The 25,624-nt window shown below is 44.0% G+C and overlaps 1 protein-coding gene across 1 annotated transcript in view; it reads right to left on the reverse strand.

Moving 5' to 3' along the window:
- LOC141578038 (uncharacterized) overlaps window positions 1-25,624 on the reverse strand; it is a 119,191-nt gene that overhangs the window by 38,125 nt on the left and 55,442 nt on the right. The window contains exon 7 of the mRNA XM_074366596.1: window positions 20,376-20,946. The gene's annotated coding sequence lies outside the window, so the exon portion shown is untranslated. The remainder of the gene's footprint in view (window positions 1-20,375; window positions 20,947-25,624) is intronic.

Consider the following 25,624-nt stretch of genomic DNA (forward strand, 5'->3'; position numbering starts at 1 on the left):
GTAGTGGAGCATAGTGGTGAGGATCACAGATGTTTGGGACGAACATGAGTGCCTGAACTCCCACAGCACTGGGTAGCTGTGAAACTGATATTTCAGAGAAATTTTCTGCATCTCAGTCTTCTATCCATACACTGGGGACAACAACCGCACCCATCTCCTAGAACGGTCCTACGAATTAAGTTATTTTATATATAAAATTTTAAATAAAATACCTCAGATTTTAAATAATACCCCAAAAGCACAAGGAACAAAGAAAACAGAGATAAATTTGAGTTCATCAAAATTTAACACTTTGCTTCAAAGGGCACCATCCAGAAAGTGAAAAAACAACACACAGGAGAAATTTTTTTCAAATCATTTATCTGATAAGGAATTTGTATCTATAAAAAAAAAAGTACCTCCTACAACTCAACAATAAAAAGGCAACTCAATTAAAAGGTGAATAAAGGATCTGAAATGGTATTTTTCAAGGAAAATATACAAATGGCCAATAAGCACAAAGAAACGATGTTCAATATCTTTAGCTGTATGGGAAATCAAGTCAAAATCACTAGGAGAAACCGCTTCACACTCACAACAATAGCTTATAATAAAAAAAAGTGTAACAAGCACTAATAATGACACAGAGGAAGCGGAGCGCACAGCCCTTTCTGGTGAGGACGTAACACAGCGTGGCCACTTTGGAAAACAGCCTGGCAGGTCCTCAGGGAGTTGAACATTTGGTTTCTGAATGACCCAGCAACTCTGCTGTCTGGGCACAGACGTAAGAGAACTGAAAACAAATATCCACATAAAAACTCCTACAGGAATATTCATGGCGACACTACTCATCACAGCCAAAAAGCAGAAACAACCCAATTGCCTATCACCTGATGAATGGGTAAACAGTGGGGCCCAGCCATACAGTGGAATATTATTCAGCAATAGCAAAGCATAGAGTACTGACCCAGGCCACAACGTGGACAAATTTGATAACGTTACTCAGTGTGAAATAAGTCAGTCACAATAGACGGTTAAACTTACATGAAGTGACTCGATTTAAATGAAATGTCCAGCACAGGCAAATCCACAGAGAGAGAAGAGTGGCTCCTTGGGGCTGGGGGAGGATGGGGAAGATGGGAATGACTGCTTATGCATACGGGGCTTCCTGTTGGGGGAATGAAAATATTCTAAGATTAAATGGGATGCACAATTCTGGGCATAGAGTAAAAACGACTGTATATTTAAATGGGTGAATTGTATTAAAACTGGTAAGAAAAAAAGCACCTCGGGCCAGTACCTTCTCTAGTAAATGCAAATTGCTAACTTTTATTAGAGGAAGAAGAAACTGCCCTCAGCATGAAAGTAGGAGATAAGCAAATGTGAGTTAACCGAAATTGGACAAGAGCATTTCACTTGAAACAGTTGCTGAGTGTACACGAAATATTCAGAAATAAAAATATCTGTTTCACATCAGGAAGAAGCATTCTGCTTCAAATGCAGATCAAGGATTCGGCAAGCCCAGCTGCTACAAATGACCAGAGAAGAAACCTGGTTCTTAAGCACCAGAGCCAACAAGGAAATGGTGGTGAGGAAAGCAGGCGGCCGAATATCTGGAACAGTTTGCTACAAATAATTTCTCCACTGAAAATTTAAAAATAAAATGAAAGTGATAAAATGCTCTGTTGACCTCACGTGAATGGGCTTCCTTCGGTGCTCGACTGTTCTGTAACCCCGATTGAGAGACTCAGGAGAATCAGCATGTCTCCTGGGAGTCCCCAAAGGACTGCCCACCAGCACGCTGACCACCATCACATCTACCAGGGATGAATTGCAGAGAAGAGACCAACTTCTGAAAGGCACAGGAAATGTTGACAAGGGAAGAAAAAGCTGCAGTCAGTCCTGGGACAGAGGCCCTCTGAGCAGAGGCCAGAAGGCTGCAGGTGAACTGCAGTGGCCGTGGGACAGGAAGGGACCATGGGGGAGCATATCTCAATTCTCTCCTCTCTCTCCATCGGGTAGGAGATATAAACCTGCATCCTTCTCACCTGGAACTGTGGGTTGGCTGGCAGAATTCTTACCGACATGGAATGATTATTCAAGTCTCTGTGGAAAAAGTCAATAAATCGAGAGGGAGTAGGGAGCCAACTCCACGAGCCTCTCAATTGCACCCTTATTTATTGTGTATAATCAAAGGAAAAATTCATTAACAGTTGTGTGATAGTAATAGGAACTTCGGGAAAGACAGTATGAAGCAGAGATTGTAGAATACACAATGAGTACAAAGGATTAGTGTATCTTTAGGGAAGTCATGGGGTGAGGGGAACAAGATACATTTTTAGACATGTGAATTACAAAGCAGACCACCAGACCAGCCAGGTCCTTGTTCTGTGGATCATAGACTATCTAACAGCACACAAGCTCAGCGTTTATAGCTGAGGGCCTCGGTCCTTGCTTTGCAACTAGCAGAGTGCTATCTAAAAGCTCATCTATGCAAGCAAAGCATTGTCTCTGCTTTTTAAGGCAAGGAGACTGGAGTGAGGATGTATAGGCACTTGCTTGCAAAGCAGTTTTTAAGCATATATTTTTCTTCTTAAAGTTCACAGGAGGCTGGAGTGTGTTACAATTTGTTAAACCAATCATGGGGTCCCACATGGAACCATTATGGAGGACACCCTAGGATGACAAATCCTGCCTCTGGGTCTTTTCCTGCCATCTTCAGCCACTCTAGCAGGGTCTAGGCACATCCGTGAATAACGATCCTACAGAACTACCCACACTCTTAACTCCTGGTGCTTGAAACTTAATTTTAGCTCTACACAACTTACCGTAGAAAAGTTTCAGAAATAAAAGATATAATATTCCTTTTATATCTCATTATATTACTGATTTTTCTGATTGCTCTAAGTTGCTTCTAGTTGGTAAAGCACATAATTCTGCAGGTGAATTCAGTAATTTCCATTGGGCATATCTAGCCATTTTGGGCTCTCTAAATTCTATTGGTCAAATACCGATACACTTAATTGATTTCTTTGTTTATCAATTTCAGCCGGGAGGAGAGGGAGTGTCACTCTTTTCCTCAGCCCACCCTCAACCCTTTTCTCATCAACTCAGGCCTCCTGAAAACAAAACAAAGGATTTGTTTCCCTTCTACTCTTTCCACAAAACCAACAGGAAACATCAGCCTGGAGAAAGAATTCAACACAAATGTTAAAACAAAAATCTATAAACCTGGAGCAACTCCATCTCCGAATCATGATACACAATGACATGAGAGTAAGTGTGTCAGGCACAAAGCATGCGTGAGCCTGACCACCTGATTTCTATTCTTCAAAGGAAGGAAGGTTTTCATATTTTTTATTATCATACTTTGTCATTGTTTCTGATTATGCCAAAAAATAGTTTATGAAAGAATTATGCACTGCAATAACAGATTACTATTGTATCAATTATAGAAGGCATTCAGAGGGGATAGGAAAAGCCACCTCTGTAAAAAATGCAAAATTTCTTCCCCTGTTAAGAACACGTATACAAAATGCAACAGAGAATTCAAATTCTTGTGGAGAGGAGCAAAAGCCACAGAACCAAAGCAAAGTCAATAGAATGAGTTAATTCAGAATTCACTGGACAAACATGCTCAATGCATTCAAATAATTTTAAAGGCACACTGCAAACCATTCACTTAATGATCTGCAGGCTAGAGGAAGCATTTCCCGCTTTAACAGACAACAGAAATCAATAGGGTGCCCCAACAAACAAGGACCAAAGAACAATCAGGTTTTTAACAGCTCTGACAAATCAGCATGTTCTAAAGAACAAAATCCAGAAATTTTAAACATTCATTCACACCACAATGAAACAAGCACTTAAAAAAAAAAAAAAAAAAACAAAGAAACTAAGCACATAGATCATGTACATAGATCAATGAGGACTTCATGTACCGCTGGAAGAACAGGCTATAGCCTTCTACTTGAAAAATAAAACTACTTTTAATGATAACTGCTAAAACACATTTCATCATTCATGTTGCCTTGAAAAATCTGAGGCACTTGTATCTGATCAGAAAAGCAATTCTGGGTAATAGTAGGTTACAATTCAGTGCCAGTTTGCTTTAGAAGAAAAGAGAAAAAAAAGCTACTGTTTCTCATATCCTGCACAAAGTGTGAAGTGTCTCCCTGCCTCTTTCTCCTCCCGTTTTCTGAGCTCATGCTCCCCAACCCTTCTGAAACAAGTATGAGAAACTCTTATTCCCACCAATATGCCAAATGACAAAAGAATATCAATTTATTTGTGTAAATATATGCCTATACCTTGAACTGTAGGAGAAAGGTATCAGAAGTCCATATGAAACTTATTTCTAGATTCCTGAAGTCACACACACAAACGTTCACACAGACACAGACACATACCCCCTGGATTACTGGGCACTTCACAAGTTTAGGAATTCCAACTTCTAGAAGATAACTTTGTAGTTAGTTTAAAATACAAATCTGTCAGCTTTTGAAAGCCTTGATCATCTGCTAAACCATCCAAATATCAAAGAGATCCAATTAGCTTTCTCTGTAGAATGTAATTTCACTTGATGGCAAAACAGACCCTAAGAAGTACTGGATCAAAGATTCGTGTTTATCACTACCTATGATCGTTTTTAAGCACATTAACAGATTCAGAAATGTATGTCTCAACAACATTTATTCTTATTGAAAAAGCATACGTGTTCAACTCTCTATACAGTGACTAGGTCCCATGATGGTGTTTAAGAGCTATTTTGTGTATTGAAATATTTATTTTCAAGTGCAGACAAGGAGGGTGTGTATTACTCAGTTGTAGAGCACCTGCTTAGCATGAACAATGTCCTGGATTCAGTCCCCAGTACCTCCAAAAAAATAAATAAAAATAAGTGCATATTTAAAAATAAGAATAATGTTATATAAAAAAAAAAGCAGACTAAAAAGCACTGCAATCTATGTGCTACAATTATAGTAAAAAAAAAAAAGTGTTTCTTTCAAATATTGACTATATGCCAATCACAGAGGCAATCACAAATCACACCTGATAATCATCACGTGTGATTCTCAGCAACACTACTAAGTAGACATGGATGAGAATCCCGGCACTGCGGATGAGGAGACGGGGCTCGGAGGAGCTGCGGACCCTGACCGTCCTGCTCCCCGAGACACCGCGTCTACCCAGGGCAAGCTCTGACAGACCTGCTCTGAGGGGACACCCAGCTGCATGGAACCTTGGGGCATTGGGGAGTCGCAGAAAATACTAAAAATTGTTCAGTGAAAAACCAGCTCAAATATATTACACTTTGCCACATCCTTTAAAAAGGGAAAATGACTGAGACCTTTTTGATGCCTCCGTGTTCTTTCTGCCATCATCAATTATTTGCCCTCTCAGGGTGACTAGTGATGAACTGGACCCCATATGAAATGCACTCATATGGAAGAGCTTTTAAAGTTATTTTAAGAAGTTTGTAAGACCCTGTCTATGCCTCACACAGGTGGTCATCCATCACTTCTCACCGGTGTGGACGTACCACCTGAAATCACTCCTTTCTGCTTTTTAAAATCCCTTCATCTAATCCAGGCTTTTCAACAGCAAAGAAGCACCTCAACCACAGACACTGGACAGCTTTTCACCAAACGGACTCGAACAGCCCACTGGACTACCTGGAAACCCTTTTCTTCTATTAAAACCACTTCCAGGTACTTCATCATTTTCTGATTGGTGGACTTGGCCTCTGACTGGCCTACTCAGAGAGCTCCCAGCCTCACATGCGGGGGTGGGAGAGGACCCTGCTGTTGGGGGAAATCAGTGAGGAAGGCGGACATACTCCCGCCAGGTCTGCAAGGGTAGAAGTGCCACAACGTGCTCAGAAATTATACCGTCATCAACCCTGGGCTCCCATGTACTTGTTTCACATTAACCAAACTCATGACACACTGATGAAAGAAAACCAGAAACTTAACTTATTAATGTAACAGAAGACGTGAAACTATGAACCAGACTGAAATATCAGAGTTCAACCATGAGTACATTTTCTCAATGGCCTAATCACGGGGAGGCAGTCACATGGCAAGCATGGACAGAAACAGAGCAGGAAGGGTTTCTAGATTAACTCAATGGACTAAATTTCTGTTATAAGAACTGATCTACTGCCTGGAAAACAAATAACGCCAATCACGATGCACTCTCGACAGTGGCCAAGACATGACTATGAGCATCTGTGTAACTCTCCTTTCCCTGTCTTTCTGGGCTAACATATGCACAGAGGTACAAAGATTCAGGAATGCAGATAACTCTAAACACCCAAAGCCCATCTCTGGGAGCCTCAAACCAGTAAGCCAGGGTTTAAATACCAGCTCTGCCACTTACTATTTCTGTGATTTTGGCCAACTTACCCTCTGTGTGCCTCAATTTCCACACTGTAAAACTGGGATAACAATCAAACCTTCCTTACTCGCTTGTTGAGAAGATTGAAGGATTCATTTCTGTAAAACTCTCAGAAAAGAATGTAGCACATTTTGGGTGTTCAACAAATGTCAACTTAATATCAAAGTGATTTACAAGTCTCCCTTCTAATCATCTTATGTGTTTCCTGGCTAGTCTAAGTCCCAAAGAAAATCCTTATTTCTCCTTTTATAAACTCTTGGGGAGGACCCTTCTCTTCCATCCCACCACCTGTTTAAACCGAGGGAGGGAATGCCTCCTAACCACTCCTCTGGGCCATGGAGAGTGCTTCTCCATTCACACCCCTGGCCCCTGGCCAACAGATAGCCCTCGTCACACTAACAGAGTGAGGGGTGAGTCCGGGAAGACAAGCAGGGCATTTGAAACCCTTCCTTTCCCTCCAGTGTTGATCACCATTGGGAAGCACTTGGGATGCTCGGCTCCATGGCAGGACAGCCTTGTGTATGAATGGGCAGGTCCTCTCAAGTGAAGGTTCGCTGTGTCACAGAGCTACATGGGACAGGGTGAGTCTCTAATTCTGGGACACAGTATCATGACACGCATTTTCCCACAGCCCTGAAGTTCATGGAGAACGTGGCTTCATCAGTAACAAATAAGACATTTATCGCCTGCCTACTCTTATGTGTCATCTCTCAGTTGGCTGCTGGAGAAAACATGTGTATAAGTATTGGATCCCTTTAAGCTCCAAAATATATGAAGTAACAAAGAATTCTGTGGCTTAACGTTGGTTCAGGGCGACTGTGTAACAGTTCTGACTCTGCTGATGCTTAATTATGGGTATAGGAACTAAGGAACCTCCTCAAATATCTCTCAGCATAAAACCAGCTTTTCTTATTTTCCTGTTTCTTAGTAATTGCCAAAGACTCTCAAATGATGGCTTCACACAAAAAAGCAGCTAAAGTTTATGAGCCCTCTTGACATACCCACTGTGGTAAACACTTTACATAATTTCTAATTCTCACAATTCTGCAAAGCAGATACGAGCGTCCCCATCTCACAGACGAGGGAAAAACTCAGAGCAAACTGACTCAGGCTCACGTGGCTCAGTGGCAGCACGTGCACGCAAACCCAAGACAAAAAACTACACCCCTTCTTATATGTACAAAATCACCTCCCAACAAATGATACACAGCTGCTGGGTCAATACTCAGGGAACTCAGTACACTTTTCAGCTTTAAGGTGCTCCAGAGGCCGCTCTTAGCTGCTTTATAAAATTCCGGCTCACTGGTTGCTAACACTGGAAGAAAAGACCGATTTTGCCATTGTTTGCACAGCAAGTCTGAAATGTTCACAGCGAGATGACAGAATAAGTCTAAGACATAAGCAGAATAATTTTTCCAGGTAGACAGACATAATGGACATTGTGCTATTCTGAAGCACTAAGCAACGGAATCAAAACAAAATAACATTTGTTAAACCTTCTTTTGCAAAAGGAATATTAAGACTGTTAGAAGGTGCAACAGCACCACCTATGGCTAAAAACACCTTCCAGGTTGCTGGGAAAGATGCAACACAAAAATTGCCTGTTGGATCAGAAAGAAGAATCAGATAATTATATCTTATGTAGCACATACTGCACTTTGCTTCGGGGAAGGGAGGTGTATTCAGTATTTAATCTGACATTTCTAATACTCCTGAATATAAACAAAAGACACAGGCTCATGGAAACTTCTTAGTAGAGGAAAGAATCCAGTCCAGCCACTTCATTTTACAGGAGGGGAGTCTGAGATCTGGGATCTGTCCTCCTGGCAATCAGCAGCAAATCTCTCCTAGGCCTCATGTCTTGCACTGTAGCAAAAACCATCAGATCTGTACTAGGCCTATATTCATAAAAGTCACGTCTGTATTTTTCCAACAGTAATTAATCTAGGTATCTTGCAAAATACTTCTCAAAGAGCCAGGAAAACATACAAGTGTATTGAAATTCAAAAACATTTATTTGCACATTAAAACAGCATGAGATTTATTCTATTAAAAAAAGTGACATGTCAAGTCAATGTTTTGATATTTTAAAATCTATTAAGAGTGCAGAAAAATAAATCAAAATTTTCTTTAATCACAAAAGAGAGAAGCTTATTCCCTGAAAATGATCAATGTGGATTTTACTAAACTTAATGAATCTGGTCAGAATCCCACGAATTTAAATGTCTGTGTGGATGGTTACACGGCAACATGAATTCTGAGTTGTAACAATACATATTCTGTGTAAATAATATTCAAGGTCGTCTGATTAAGGCAATTTAACTAGTCCCTGTCTCACTAGTATGATACAGATTTCATTAAAACTTCATACTACACTAAAAAAAAAAATGAATCCTTGTTACTTTAAACCATATTCAAATATATCATATATATAAATATTATAAATATTGAATATGCATCAGAAATAAGCGACACTCTTTAGTATTCAGAGTTGATCCTTCTAAAATATCTGTCATTCTGACAGCACATTTTTATTAAGCACCTCTTGGGTTCTTTGTATACAAGGCGTCTAACTCTCACAGTCAGACAAGTTAAACGATATTACTCAAATTTCACAAATAAGGAAATATACTTAAGCCATGAAAACAACTTACATATTCACCATCAAGAAAGAAAAGAGTAAAGATTTTACTTATAATATTCACTGACAATCTTTTCTTCCATATTAAGACTACATAAAACCAATTCAGTCTTTGTAAGTATTTCTGTCAATAAGGGCCACTAGAGAAAAACAAGTAACATCATTAACAGTGGTTGGACTTTCAAAGCGCACTTCTCTTTGGCACTATAATTGTTTTTAATGTTTTGTTTTTTGTGCTAACAGACCACTAAATTAAAAAAATTAACTTTTTAAGTAATTACCTGAGAATTAAACATTTGTGAAAATGTACAATTTTAATTTATGACACTCTGTCTCACATTCTCACTGGTGTCTCTCCTTTGAAGGCCTCATAAGGCTGAGATCACAAAAATCGGCCATTTATGGAGTCACAGCAGTTCGGGTAACCACTCAACGGGAGGCTGATTAGAGGAGCAATTAAGAATGCATCCTGTGCAGCCTGGGTTCCAGCACCGAGCTAGCCACCGCCAGCTGGGTGTGATTTAGGACAAGCTGCTCCATCTCTCAATCCCTCAGCTGCAAAAAAGGAGACACTGATACCTACCCTCAAACACCTGCTATGAAGTAAAACATGAGGAAAGCATTTTAGTGTTAGGTAGGTGTCCACTCAGAGCGAGTTTGGTCATTATGATGATGAGGATGGCTGTTAATAAATTAAGCTAGACCAAAAAGGAGAAATCACCTTAAAGGAGAAACATTTTAATTCAATCAGCATTTCCTTTTGGATGGATTGCAGAAAGTTCTATTGATGTTTTTAATAAACCAAGTTTTGTCCATTAATTATAGATTTACAGGTTCATGGACAAGTCTCCAGAAAAAGAATTAGAGGCCTCTAACTTCTGAATACTAAGAAAGTAAATTAAAAAAAAAATCATTTGGGAGATTATACCTCATTTGGGAGAGTATGTGCTTAGCATGCATGAGGCCCTCAGTTCAGTCCCCATAAACTCCATTTAAAAACTTTCTTTTTTAAGAAATGGAGAATTAAAGCAAAAAGATGGAGGAATACAGAATTTTTTAGAGAATCATCTCAGATTTAAGATGGGGAGAAAACATCCATTTCTCAGAGGAAATCTTGAGAACTATGTAAACAGTATCTGAGATGTCTAGTCTTCTAACATTATTCATGAATTCATATTACCAAGTCTTAAAACTACCTGATAACCCACAGAGGTGATACTGATCGTAACACCTGCCAACACGGATCGAGCTCCCGCTAGGACTGCTCTGTTCTGACATCTCTGCTCCTGAGGCCTGACCAGGCTGAGAGCACTAAATTCGGTCATTCATGAGCATCTCGTGTAATTCCTCCATGTGTGCTTCTAACTCTCCCCTCACCAGCCCCTCTGAGGGAAGCACTGTTATCATCATCCCCACCCGCAGATAAGGCCACTGAGGCACAGAGACTAAACCCTTTCCAGGTCACATTGGCATTAAAGGACGTCTGTATTTCTGCTGTTTTGCTTTTGAAAAAGTAATCTGAGATATCAATTCAAGGGAGACTGTTAAATAGTCAAGTCTGTCAGGTCTTCACCTCAAAGAGCAGATACTATAAATTCCTGATGTAGGATGAGGCTGCCGCCACATACTGACTCAGCTTGAAATTAATATCCAAGATGAAGCAGCGGATTCATGTAAATATTCACGACTGTCAACTCCGCTCTCGGGTCTGGGCCCTTCACTGCCTGAACGGGGGTGAAATCCCCACCCGTGTCAGGGAGGGACGCGCAGCTCTTCCGGGACTCACCCAGGATTCACGGGCTGTTTCCCCCCACAGGCTGTCCTCAAAGATTAAAAAGCTCTCAAGATTTTTACACCATGCAAAACTAAAAGACATTTCTGCAGATGGAGCACTTTCTCAGGCTTAAACCTTTTTTGCCTACACTCAGCAAGGGGCAAAAAAAAAAGAAACATGACTCTACAAAGTCTCTGACCCTCACCACTCACGGGAGTAGAACGGCCACAGCAGCAGATGAGTCTTCTCATTGCACGATGAGAACAAAATAAAGCCGCCCCAACAACAGGCACTCCCAGAGACAGAGCTCAGCAGTCTTCTGCACACTCACAGTTGTGCAGCCCTCACCACCATCTATTTCCTGAACACTTCATCACCCCAGAAGAAACCTCCTGTCACTAACAGTCACTCCCTAATCCCCCTCCACCCAGCCCCTTTCAACCATCACCTGCTCTCTGCCTCTGCATGTGCCTTTTCTGGGCATTTCAGATCACTGAAATCAACAATATGTGGCCGTTTGTGTCTGCTTCCTTTCACTTAAAATGCTGTTTTCAAGGCTTGTCCATTTTGAAGTGGTATCAGCATCTCTCTCTCTCTCTCTTTTTTTTTTTTTGAAAACGTTAAAGTTTATTAGAAGGTAGTAAGTACTATCAAAAAGAGTACGGTGGAGCATAAGTGATTGGGTTTCAAAGGGAAAAGTGCGGGTTGAACAGTCAGGGAGGAGTTCCCAGAACAGGTGGCCTTTTTCATTTTCCTCTTTATTTGTTTTTTCTTTTTTATTCACTCTTACATGTGAATAATGTTCCACTACATGGAGATACTACATTCTGTTCTTCCATTCAGCAGCTATTTATGGACGAAGTCCAGTAGAATGAGTGTAAGAAGTGACTACCATGGATGGCATTTAAGCAAAGGGCAAGACGTGCTTTCAAAAAACAAGCCAACAAACAGAGGCACAAGGAAATTCAGTGCGTTTCTGAGCAAAGAACATGCTTGCTTCGGCAGGACTACCGTGCAGGGCTGGGGCGGATACTGGCAAGAATCACGGTGAGGGAGTCACCTGAGAAGACTCCCCACTGCAAGCAGCTCAGCCAATTCTCCCTCACCCTGTATTGTTAGAGCCATGTTTCTAGGTTACTCTTATTTCAAGTAATAGTACTTTAACTGCACATCTGATCATCTGCCTCAGACCACATTACCTAGAAGCCACAGAAAATCATTCACTGTCCGGAGCAGCTCCAGGACATAACGGTGATGGATCAGGGAGTCCAGCAGCATTCCAGCCTGCAGGCACAAACCCCACATGTGCCCTGGTGATGTCCGGAAAATAAAATGCATGGAAATATCTCATTGCTGGTACACGACATCTGCCCTCAAATTGACCCAAAATCATGCTGGCAAAGCACTACTCAAACTTTTCACTCCAAAAAAAAAAAAAATGCTAAGAAGGCAAATTTAGGCCCTTCCATTAAAAACCAGCAACCATCACTGCCAGTATCTGAGCTGGAATTCTCCTGACTTCAAAAACCACCGCGCAGTTACTTTTCAAAAGTGAAAGTCATATATGTATTCCACGTAGATGATATTACAGTAGGATTTTTCTTTTCAAAATTTCCAGTTGCAACATTAGCACAAGAAAGTTTATGTTTCAGCTTTAAAAAAATCAATTATCCTCCACTTTCTTAATTTTGAACCTATTATTATTTTACAAAGGGTGCTATGCTGCATATTATAAACCAACTGTTTGGTTTCTGCAAATAAGACCTTTATGGCCTCACTATTTCAGAGCAAACTTTAATGATGTTTTGAGAGGTGGGGCCTGGGGCGCTCACTAACAGCTCTTTAAATACTGACAAGTATGTGCTCTTAAGTAATGCAAAGGCTCTAACTCCACACTAGCTCAGAAAACAAAGAAACTGCACCAAAGACTTACTTTAACATTTTTATATATTCCTATTGTTTTGAATATTAAAGTTCTTAAAAGATATGATTTTTTTTGAGAAAGCCAACAGCTGTATTAAATTTCCTCTCACCAAGAAAGCAATCTTTATCAAGAATAAAAACCCCTATAGAAATCGAAATGACGGGACGTTTCTAGCTAAGTGAACATGCAGATCTGAACACAAACCTAAATCCTATCAGATCTCACTCGAACGAGCTCAACAAAGTCCTGGGCTACCCTGGAACTTAGCTCTTCTTTTCCAAAAGCTGGCTGAGCTAAGATCATCACACAAGGCAGGGAAGGAGAGAAGACGAAAGTCCACCTGGCAGCCTCCATCTGTTTTCTTCCAGCCAAAAGTCGCCTCTAGGGTCGCCCTGCTAACAAGCCCTCCCCATAAGGAAATCCGGCATCCACACTGCCCCTGCCGTCCCCAAGCACTCCCGATGCCTCTCTCCCAGCCTGTGAATGTTCTTCTAATGACCCCCCTGTTGGTGGCACCCTTCCCCTCTTCCCTGCTACACACACACACACACACACACACACAGAGCCACAGCAGTCTTCCCAAATCACAAATTTGATTACATCACCCCCACTTCAAACCCTTCAGAGGCTCCCTGGTGGAATTCTAGCCCCACCCTAGACACTGCTTGCCCAGCCTCACCTCAGTACACAGGTCCCCAGTGACCTCAGGGGCCCCCTGACTTGCTCCTACTTCCCACTTGTCTCCAGGCTCATTTTGACTGTTTCCCAAGGAAGCCTTCCCTCCTTCCAACTACCACAATTTGTTCCTCTATTCCTAGAACATTCTAGGCTAAGTCAACTTCTGACAATGCTAAGCTCACAAGAAGCAAATACATTTTGCTTACTAATGTGGCTCCACCCTCTCTCCCCTAGACACACAGAAGTGCACGTGTTATGAATAAATGAATGACGGGGTGGGTCTCAAAGGGACAGACATACCTACTCTCACCCGTCCCGACCCTTGTGTCTGTAGAATATCAGAAGAAAAACCAGAATTACCTTTCCTGAGGGTCACTTTCTGATGACACCCTTCACTGACTACTGTGTCAGTTCTAGTAAAACCCAAGCTCTTCCAAAGCCCTCCATCCCGGACTCTCTCCAGTGTCCTCACCAGCAGGGGCACCTTCCACCCTGGACCACACAGGGCACTCTCCCCATTTCCCCACGCCAAAAGCCTCCAGGCATCTGCCCGGGCTGCACCTGCCACCTGAGCCACATTCTTGACTACTTCTCCTGGCTGACACTTTGTCCTCACAAATGAATGTAGAGTCCATTTCTTCCAGGAAGTCCTCTCTGATAATGTCCTTTAGGTCTTGGTTGGGCTTCATCTATAGCAGCAGTACATGGTGACCAACTGGGTGTTTGCCCGCTCCTTTGAGACCACGAACTCTTGGGGGCCACGTGGGAAGGAGTGAGAGATTACAAGAGGGGTGCGGGAAGCAAAAAGCAAAAATCACAGCCCAAGTCCCAAATTCAAGGATACTTTCTCAGGAAAAAGTATAAACAATTTCACACGTGTGCAATTTGGCTACTGTTTTTGTGGCTTGTGGACAGCAAGAACTTGGTGTTCTAGTCCAAAACCAAGATTACATGCAAAGAAATGTATATATTCATATCCAAAGGAAACCAGAGCTGCTCAACAACAGTTTGCAGTTAGAATTGAAAGGAACTTTGATAAAGGCAATCTCTCTCTCTCTCTTCCTTCTTTTCTGGCATCATATAATTTTAGAAGTATTTGCGTGACCAAGAGATGGCTACAGCCCGTGATTCTTCACTGGAGTGTTTGGGGCTGAGGAAGACCAGATTACATTCACTGCGTAAATGCAATCACACCAACACACTGATAGGTGCCGTGGTGGTGGAGATGATGTTCCAAAGCAGGCAACCTTATTCTGTAAGAGAACTCAAAATAGAAAGTAAGAAATGCAATGTTCTGTAGTCAATTTCATTTGCTATATGGGTCATTAATTGATAGTATATCTTGTCTAATGAAACCCAAAAATAAATTGTCAAAGTCGATTTTCTTCATCTGACCATTTTATGCTAACTTTGGATATTAAACCCTCACTCCATAAGTAAAACTCAGGCCTACGCTGCAGCATAGTTACATCCCGTGGAAGAAAGCCGATCAAGGGAGAACTGGAGAGTTTCCCTTCAGAAGCTGCTAAGTCTGGTTTTGCACCTGTACGTGATTTGCAACCACGTCATCGAGAATGGAGAAAACCTAACAACTGTGGGGCGAAAAGCACTGCGGTGCTTCAGAAAAATCAAAGAACGCTGAGCTTTGTGAAACAGTCCTGAGGCACTTAAATCGTACTTTTTCTGAAAGGCTCCAAAACTGACCCAATTCACCATTCCAGGTTCAACAGGGAGGTACCGGAATTAGTAGAGAAAACATGCCCTTGAAGTCTGACAAGGCCTTGCTTGAATTCTGCTGCAGCATTTACTAGCCACTAAACGGACCAATTCCTTAACCCTCTGAGAAGGCTTCCCGATCTGCAAAAGGGGGCTGCCACCGCCCACCTGGGAAGCATGGATGTGAATTCAACACGCAAGTAGGGCGGCCGACTGGTACCTGACACGGGGCCTGGCTAGTTTCCCTCCGCTGCCCTTCTCCCCCTTTAAACTTGCACTGTTCCCCCGGTAAGGATCAAAACCACGGAACAGAATGCCCGATTTTTCTGTGTATCCCCGGATACATGACTTACCCTTAGGAGGCCAGAAAAACTGCTTCCTCCCCAGTCACTATCAACGTTCTTAAGATTCTGGGTATTTTTAACTCTATTTTCCAGGGAGACTATTCCAGACCTTTCCAAGCACCATTCTCCAGGTTGGCTCCCCTCCCAGCACCCATCCTTTCTCACTTCAGATACTCTGTATGATTGCCTTCTGTTCATGGGAAAGCGAGTCCGGTAGGGTGGGGACTCCCAAGGACTCCACCCTCCCTCACAGGTGAGTGTGACTACCTTCTGCCCACTCCTCACTCCAACTCCAGCTTCTAAGAACTCTACCCTCCAGGACCCTGCAGACTCTGCATCTTCCCAAGACACACACGTGGCCACGACCCTCCCTTCAGATTTCTTCCTGGCTGGCCCTGCACACAACCCAGCCCCTTAAAGATAAATGGCATTAGGCTGAAAATCGCAAATGCTGCTGACTGACACACCAAAGCTGCATGGTCTGGGCTTTCCTCCAACCCAGGCAGGGCCCTGCCCCCCCTCAGCCTCAGTCTGCAGCTCTCGAGATGATGTAATTCACATGCAAGTCTATGAACACCAGCTAAGAATGACGATTCCCAACGTGTATCTATAGTCCGGCTCCTTCACCTGAGCCACAATCTCATAGACACGAGTGCCTCTTTGAAGTCCTAACTTGGATGACAAATGGCATCTTAAAAATGCCTCATGTTCACCATTTACTCTGGAATTCGATTCCTGGCAGGTACCTCCCAGACTCCCCATTTTAGTAACAGCCCCAGCACCCAACAATGTGTTTGAGGTCACATTCAATTTCCAATGTTCCCTCCCATAATCCCTGCCCTGGAATCAGTCCTATTATTTCCGTCACTAAGCCCATCTCAAATGTGGTTCTACAGGGACCATGGCCGTAACCCCCCAAGTTCACAGCATGGTACACTGATTAACAGTCCTCCGTAGGGTGCTCCCTGGAGGGGGAGGCATCTCCTGCCGCTGGTCACCTCAGAAGGCACTGGATTCTCACAAAGGAGGCCCAGGAGAAGGGACTCAAGGTTCTCCCGTGGTCTGAGCTTTGAAGGGCCCGAGGTCTGGGGGAGCTCCTAATTAGCAGCCACACTTGCCAGTGAGCAGATGAGGATGGAGGAACCCAGGCAAGGCTGTTCTCACTCCAACCCCTGGGCTCTCGGGAGCCACGGGAAAGGCCTGTGTCCAGGGCACAGCCCGGCCATCACAGATCCCAGCCAGCATTAGCCAACACGGACAGCCTAGACTCCATCTAATTGTGACACTTACTTCTGTTCTGTTCCCCACCCAGAATGTGATGGACTCATTCAGATATTATGGCCTGTCTCAAGCGATACAAATTCAGTGATAAATGAAGTGTCCACATTTGGACCAGAGCATGAAAGGAGAAACAAGGCCTCATGTTCAGCATGATGTTGGTGGCCAAACCCTTCCACCGAGTGAGATGAAGCATGATGGGGGTGAGAATCCAAGGTCCTAGGTCGGCCAAAACATCTTCCTTCAAGGTTGGCTGGGGTGTTGCAGACTCCCTACCGCAAACTAACTACACGGCCGTCAGTGGTGTACATCAGCTGCAACAGACACGGAGTCAGCTATTTATGCAAACATGGGTTAAAAGTAAAGGCCGGGGCAGGGAGGCCTGCACGGCTGCTGAGGCAAAGCACAGACCCGGCTCTGAATGCCCACTGGCTGGAGAAGAGAGGAAGCTACGGTCCCCTTTAGCGGTCGCTGTGTCAACAAGATCCAGGTGAGCCAGCTACTTAGGAGAAGGCCATGTTTTCCTGATACTCAGAAAAACCAGCCTCGTAAAGGGAACACAAGAGTGGCATGGATTTTAGACCCCCCTAAGCCACTTTATGAAGGCAAAGTAAAGTAAATGGCACAGGGATGTTGAATGCAAAAAAAAAAAAAAAATTAAATAAGTAAACGGTGTCTGCTTCCTCCAACAGCGTCCCCTGCAGCTGCACACCCATGAGCCTGCCACTTTCTCACCAGTGACCGCTGGTCAGGAAGTGCCATCACGCACGTCACACAGTGACAGCCAGGAACCGGGTGAAGAGCACGTTTGTGTAAAAGCAGGAATCGAGCAAGATGCTGCAGAATTTGACTTTACAAGTTTAAATACTCCATGAAAAGAATCCCTCAGCAGCCGCCTAAATCAATTCGCATCTCACTTCTTCAAAACAATCAAACAAATTTAATAAGGGCGCATGTGTCACCAAATATAAGGAGGACCAAACAGGTTCCTCAAAGCAAGGATTTTAACAGGTATCAAACACCAGTGGGTGATGTGCTAACAAAGCAAATATTCCAAAAAATTAGAAAATAAAAAATGACTAGGATAATACATGGATCAAGGCAACTGTTAAGTTTTTGCTCTTTAAAGCGATGGAGACAGTACGGAGGGCAATCTGGATATTTCCAATGCAGGGTGTGCACAGCCCACATTTTCAGACGCAACAACATGCTCACTTGGCAGTACAAGAGAAAAAGAATAAAGAAAAAGGAAAAGAGGAACAAGAGAAAATTAGAAACACACAAGAACAAAAATGATTTTGACAGCATGTACAAGAATTTATGTGAGTGTGTGAGGCCAGGGATGCTGGGACGGTGAGACCCACACTCACCTCCTGCTCCGGGGAAGGCAGGGGCCTGAGGGGAGTGGCGCTGCCGGGGGACCCCAACTTGATCAGCGCCCCTAACCAAAACTCCACCTATATGCGTCTAGGCAGATTTTGAGCTACAAATTGTGGTCGCATTTCAGGCTGGACAGTTTTACTCACTTCCACCAAGAGTAGCAGGAGAGAATTAGGCTGTTCCTGTACCAAAGCATTGTTTAAAAAATTAATGACTGTGGAATAGTAAAAGCAAAAATTCAGTAAAAGTGACTGGAGGAGAATGTGCTTGACCCGAGCTCACTGGCCACGTTATCTCACTGACGTTAAGATGCTGGCTGAGCCCTTATGGTACCAAAACAGACAGACCCAGCAGGAGGGAGGTTTAATGCGCTGCTGTATTTTGATGCCGAGAGCCATGCCTGGTACACGAGGTTCTGGGTAAACAATGGTGACAGTGTCAACCACTATGGGCTAAGCACATATCCAGCTACTCCGCCAAATCCCAAGGGCAGACTTCAAAAGGCAAAAACAAGTTGGCATTCTCTGGTGGGTCTGCAGAGTCAGAGCCAAGCAGTTGCTGAGCAAAAATGTCACCAGTGCCTCCTATGACAAAAGAGGAGGCACTGGCCTGGGGCTGGGGCAGGGCTCTAGGCTTCCACTGCTCACCAACCAATCTGTCCAGGGGGAGAACGTGGTCTCTGCGTATGTTGCACCTATGCACCTACCTTGACTGACGCCTGGGGGCTCAGCAGGAGGTGACATGTGAGGTGAACGGAGCCAGCCTCGGTGTAGCACGGTGCTGGCAGCTATGCCCTCAGCAGCGCCCAGGCTCCTAAACCTGACACCTCGTCTCCAAGGAGCAGAAGGGGAGTGCGGGCATGAAGATCACAGGGCCCTGTGAGGACAAGTACAGGCCATGACATGCCTTGCCCATTCCTTAAGGCATAGAGTTATGTCCGGGAGGAACAGAAAGTTCATCCAGAGCCCGCTAGGCACCTCACACACGTGGGGGACTCGGGTCCCCTGTGCCTATCACTCACAGGGCTGGTCTGGACATTCTTTTTATCAATTCTCTGGCATCTTCTCCTCCAACTTACCAACAACCAGAAAGTAGAATCTGATCTTAGTTAATTTCAAGAATCACAGAGCACCGCCTCCACAGTGGGCCCGGCAGCCGTGCCAGGTCCTCCGACCGTCACCTGTCAGACCGCCATGAGTACTCTCCAGACTCAAGGCCTGAGGCCGTAGGCCGTGGGCACACAGCTTCCCTCACTCTCCCCAGCAAAGGGGGACCACCTCTCGGCAAAGGCATGTCACCCTCTTCTGCACGAAGGACAGCACTATAGATACACGGGGAAACAGAGCAGATGGTGGGGGGGGTAGGCAGCCCAGAAGAGCTCGTCTGTAATTCCGAGACAAAGTGGGGCCGTTGACTTAATCACAGGGACAAAGTGAGGATGAACATTTCCCTGCTCTTTCCCATACTCCGTGATACGCCTTTCCCTGCATAAGGAGTTCATTCGGAGGTCCCTGGCGGTGATTCTGATGTCCTAACATGGCATGCTGGCTGTCGGGCAGGAATAGAGGGCCTGAGCCGAACAGGTGCTGGGCCTGGGAGGCAGGAGACAGCGGCTCCAGCCCCAGCTCAACCAGCGCCTCGTTCTGCCTCTCGGGATTCAGCATCTCATCTACAAGCAAAGGGATGAGACTATCTTAAGACAGGCTGCCCAACATAAATGAAATGAGAGCCATGTAAAGAAAGTTTCCCAGTTGCCACATTTAAAACGGTAAACAAAGAAACAAACCAAGAAACAAAAAACAAATACTAGAAAATGATTTTAAGAACAAATCTTAACCTACTGTATGTAAAATACTATCATTTTGACATGTAATCAATTTAGGAAGTGATAAGATAGTTTACATTCTTTTTACTAGACAAGTCTCAGCGTCTGATGTTCATTTGACCTACAGCAAATCTCACCTCAGAGCAGCCTCCTCCCCAGCTCTCCTAGCATCAGTGGCTGTGGCTACTCTATTGGACAGCAACTCCAGGGGTCCCACCAGGGTCCTGGCTGAAAAGCTGGAGTAAGTGTCCACAATAACCCTAAAAGGATCTCTCTGAAACAAAGGCGGATTTACTTTTAAATGTCTGTAAACCGGCGGGCTGCACCTCCCTCCACCCTTGGCTACAAGAGAGTCCTCTTCCTTGCTGATTCCTTTCTGGATGTAGGGAAGAAACCCGGCACACAGCCAGGGTGGACTGGCCTCCAGGTAAACTTACCTGCTTTCTGTGTCCAGTCCCATGATGTCCTCCTTCTCAAATGGGATGCAGAGAAGGAGGATCTTGTCCCCAGAATTGTCGGATGCACAGTCCAGCCTCTTGGACTTGGGCAAGATGAAGAGTGACTCAGTGAAGTCCTTGATCCTCTTCTCCACCACCCTGCTTTCCTCGTAAATTGAAGGCCACTTTGGTGCGCGGCTGCTCGGCCACCTCCCCATGCAGCAGAAGTCAAAGTGCTGAGAGTCATAGAGCGTGGTGCCATACAGCTCCTCTGCACGTGGAGCTTTTCGAAGCCTTGGCCGAGAGGCAGTCAGTAATGATGACAAGGCCCAAGACCTTGCGGTGGGTCTGGAAGTCGCTCCACCCATTCTTGGGCACATAGTGGTGCCTGTAGTGGATACAGTTTGCCCACTGGGAGCCGCACGGACTGATCTGACTCACCAAGGTGATTCACTTATAGATGCAAAAGAAATTCTCCTCTGAGATGATCCCCACCTGTTCGACCACCACGGGGAAAGTCTGGTGGTCCTCAGCACACTGCACGTAGTCAGGGATGCTCATGTTGCAGGCCCTGATGAGAGGGGAGAGGAGATCGAGGTACATACTGTACTGTGGGCTGCAGGCCCATCTGGGTTGCGGTGACCTGGTGTGTACCAACCAGAAGGCAAGGGAAGCTCAAGTAAATCCGGGGGTACAGTTTGTCCTCAGAGTCTTCAAATGGCTACCGTAGCTCGGATTACATTACCCAGCTTTTGGTCTAGGCTTTCTGCCCTGCAGAGAAGGGTCATTTCTTGTTTTCTGTTTCCAAGCACCTACCAAGGCCCTGATGCAAAGTCACTGCTGAAAAATGCTGAATAAGGAAGTGAACAAAGGAAGTGCTTTCCCCAACCTCCTTCAGCAGAATATAAAGAAAAGGACTACAGTGGGATCAAAAGATCTGGTTTTCTATCCAATTTATTTGAACTCCTAAGCTTCAGAATAATGGATAAGAAAACTTGCCTTGGGGAGGAGGGTACAGTTCAGTGGTAGAGCACGTGCTTAGCATGTACGAGGTCCTGGGTTCAAACACCAGTACCTCATTTTAAAAAATGAAACAAATAAATAAACCTAATTACCCTCCTGAAAAAATATTTTTTAATTCAAAATTCAAAAAAAAACCTTGCAATTGACACAACATTGTAAACTTGACTATACTTCAATTAAAAAAAAAAATCTTTGTCTTACATGAATATATCTGGATTACAGAAGTTTGCAAATGTAAAATGCCTAGGGTACCACCTGCATAAAAATGGGTGACTGTACAAATTTAGTATCGCTCCTTTATGAGCTATATTTCATTTGGGGGGGTTATAACTTCTTAGAGCTAATTTTCTCAGATTAAAAAATATAAACAATACCTGATTCTCAGGACTGCTGAAGAATCAGATAACCCTATGAAAACATCTGACCCACAGAGGTTACTCAATAATGTTTGTTGAATGAATGAATAAACCAGCAAAATGAATGCTGCTCCCTGCCACAGACCATCATAATGGTACTGCCTGGAAATCCCAAGCCCACGTTCCACCCGTCTCGACACTAACCATGTGGGTGACCTGGTCAGGCCTGTGTGATTCTCTAAGCCCCAGTTTAATCGTGAATAAAATTAGGGCAATAAAACAAACCTCAAATTGTTAGTGAGTCAGTAATGAATTGTACCCCAAACTTGCAAGTTGGAACCATTAAGGAAAACTATACAAAGGGTCCATAGGCCCTCTCCATATTATCTCTTACAACTACATGGGAATCTACATTATATCTCAAAATAAAAAGTCTAATTTTTTAAAGAGGCTATTGAGGTTAAATGAGCTCACTGTCTCAAATAAGGAACACAAAGCACAAATAGGACAATGCCCAGCACATGAGATACACTCAGTTAACATTCCCACTCAACCCATTGGTCCCTCCAACTTCAGAGCAAGAGGATGGGTCCTCGTGGCAAGAGGCCACTGCACCTGAAGCTAACAAAACTAATGGTGCCCACTTCCAAGAGCTCCTGTCATCACCCTTGTTCTAATTTTCTATTTGTAATTTTTTTCTTTTTATTAAATAGAAACTCCCAATTGCATAGCCTTCACCTGACTAGACATCATGATGGCAGCCCTTCAAAACCTGACCACAGAGATCATGATGGCAGCCCTTCTTGGTGAAACAATAAAATGAAAAGACATTTCCACAAGACCTCTGTGTAAATCTACTAGGGAACTTAATCCTGGACTGAGGAAGAGGACTGGGGAGGAGGGGGCAATCAGGTGCACAGAAAACTATGGGCCACCTGTCCCACGATGGACTTTAGACTCAACCCTCACCCTCCAGGAAATTCAAAATACACACCGACAGATTGCTATGGACAAGATTTTTTTTTTTTAAACAAATCCCTGAATCCCTAGCAGGTCTTATTTCTACCGAAACACCAATGGATTATGTGTATAATGTTTCACAAAAGCCCTAAAATATTATCACGCCAACTTGACACATCAAGAAAAACTGAGGTAGAGAAGTTTATCACATTGTACATGATTAGAGAGAGGCCACGTCAGACACCGTATTTAAATCCAAGCCACTGCTCCAGTGCTCACACTAGAAAGTGTGACATACTGCACCTTTCCTGCCCTCTCCCTGCAATAAATCTCTGAAGAGTCTTTTCTGTGCCACCTGGAATCACAATCACATCAATTTTCCACAAAGTGCTTTGTCACTCCTTGGAGGCTGTATCAAAATCTAAAGGGTTGGGATGGGAGGAGTGATTTGCATTTTCTGTTTCTCAAAGGAAACATGGCTTTAAAAGAAACTGAAAAGCACATATCTAGTCTAAGACCTCATTGTGCAGAGAAAAAAATGGAGGCTCAGAAGAGATGAGGAAAGGTCCTTATTAATAAATATATCCTCAGCGCAGCACCAAGCCAGCCCTGGGCACTGCTGGGGGAGGATCTGGGAGACCCAGGAGAATGAGTGTTAGAAAAAGGAAAGAGAATAAGCATAAAAGGCCCTGTCTCTACACCACCATACCATGGAATTCCACCAAATTACCAAGTAAGGGTGCAGCCAATATTAAGGTGGGCTAAGCAGGTTATAGAAACCTGGAAGTCTGAACCATATTGGAAATTCCAACATTTACTATGTTTTTTTCCCAGTTCAAGCATCAACTCAGTGGGAACTCTGTACCAGGGACTACACGAGGCCTGGAGTTCTCCCAAATACAGACCTATATTACCACGTGTACAAACCACATAAAGGCCACCAGAAGAAAAGCACCCACAGATGGAATTACTGAAACTGAAAGCAGCCAACCAGCATATATTACGAAGAAAAATGGTGCTCCTAGAAATGGACTCATGGACATAGAAAGCCAACTGTGTTTAGCAGGCAGGAAAGGGGGGATTAACAGATACACGTTAATAAATATAAAATAAATGACAAGGACCTACTATATAGCACAGGGAACTATAATCAATTTCTTGTAATGAGTTGTACTAAAAACAATCTAAAAGATATATAGATACATATGCATATGTTTATAACTGAATCTCTGCTGTACATCTGAAACTAACATTGTAAATTGACTACACTTCAAAAAAATTAATTTAAAAAAATAAGTAAAAATAAAAGCAACGCCATTAAGAAAAAATAAAAGAACACTCTAATCCCCTTAGCTGTAGCTGCTGAAGAATTTTGGTTGCAAGCACCAAGTCCACTAGATCACTCCAGCACTGGCTGTCACTCTTTCTGACCATCAGAGAGTCACTTGGCTTCACTGAGGTTAATTTTCTCTTCTGTGAAAGGCTACAGTTGCAACTAATGATGTATAGAATCTCATCATTCACAAGCCCAACAATTAGTGAGGACTTCCCATGGGCCAGGCTCTGGAGAGATGAAAATATAGGGTCCCAGTTATATTCATGTGTAGAAGAAGTTTATGCCATAAAGACATTAATTCTTCCTATTTTGATAGACAGATTCATTGCAATTCTGATTAGAATTCCTACCAGATTTTTCATGGAATGTAACAAGTTAATTTATGGTCAAGAATAGGCAAGAAACTTCTTTAGAACCACCACTGGGGAGGGGTGGATTGGTCATTCATTTCCACTGGTCTTTCTGATGTGATGAAAATGTTCTGGAATAATAATTGTTGCACAAGTGTAAATATGCTAAAAGCTGCTGAATTGTACCATTTAAATGGGTGGACTTCATGGTGTGTGAACAATATCACAATAAAGCTGTTATATGAAAAAATATTTCTTGACAATTATTTTTCCCTCTATACTACTTAGTCTGCCCCACAATTTAAGAAAAACAAAAAACCAAAACAAACCAAACTGTGCCAGGAGCTCTTTAGGACTGCAATGTCCCTGGGTCTCCAACGCCTCAGGTGGTGCTGTTCCTGTTAACACACCAAGCTGGGCTGTGCTAGTTAGGGAATGTAACTGTCTTTTTAAAATCGATGGTCACACTTTTCACCCTGGGAGAGGGAAGGAAGGAGGATGACACAGCCTTATGCCTTCAGCTCATTTTTAACTGAACCAAGCCCTGCTATCAACACTGTAATCCCTCTCACTATAAAAACACATGACACCAACAAGCATCGCCATCATAACACCTGAAAGTGTTCAAGGTACTTACCTGGGGCAGAAACACTGAGGGAGGAGACAGAAGCTCGCTTGGCACTGAGGATCCCTTTTCCCAACTCCACCAGTAGCTGGGCTTTACAGCCGGAGGCTCTCAGCCCAGGGAGCAGCGCAGACGCCACTGAGCTGTTCCTCAGGGAGCGGGAAAGGAAGACCAGGGCAGCCCCGGAGTCGCGGGGCAGGGAAATGGGTGGAAACGCGGGCTGCAGCCCCGCTCGGTGTCCATCCCCAGCCCCAGCCCCAGCTGCCCCGTCCGGGTCCGCAGACCCCGCCCGCCTCGGACGCAGCCCGCCCAGTTGTGGGGACGGGCCGGTGGCCGAGGAGAGGAAGCCCGGGAGGAGAGGACTCGCGGGCGAGAGAGGGGAAGGGGACGTCAGCAGCGGACTGAGTGGAGGCCGGCTGGGTGAGAGGCGGCAGGTGCACACCTGGCCCCGGGAAGCTGTGGCACTGGGGCACTGGGGCAGGTGGCGCTGGCAGAGGGGTCTGGCCCGAGCAATTCAGCTGAACACAGGCTGACTCGCGCCCTCGTGGTCTGTGACACGCGGACCGCCCTCCCCCAGCCACCTGACCCCTTTCCCTGGA

This window comes from Camelus bactrianus, chromosome 6 (assembly GCF_048773025.1).
Source record: "Camelus bactrianus isolate YW-2024 breed Bactrian camel chromosome 6, ASM4877302v1, whole genome shotgun sequence".
NCBI lineage: Eukaryota > Metazoa > Chordata > Mammalia > Artiodactyla > Camelidae > Camelus > Camelus bactrianus.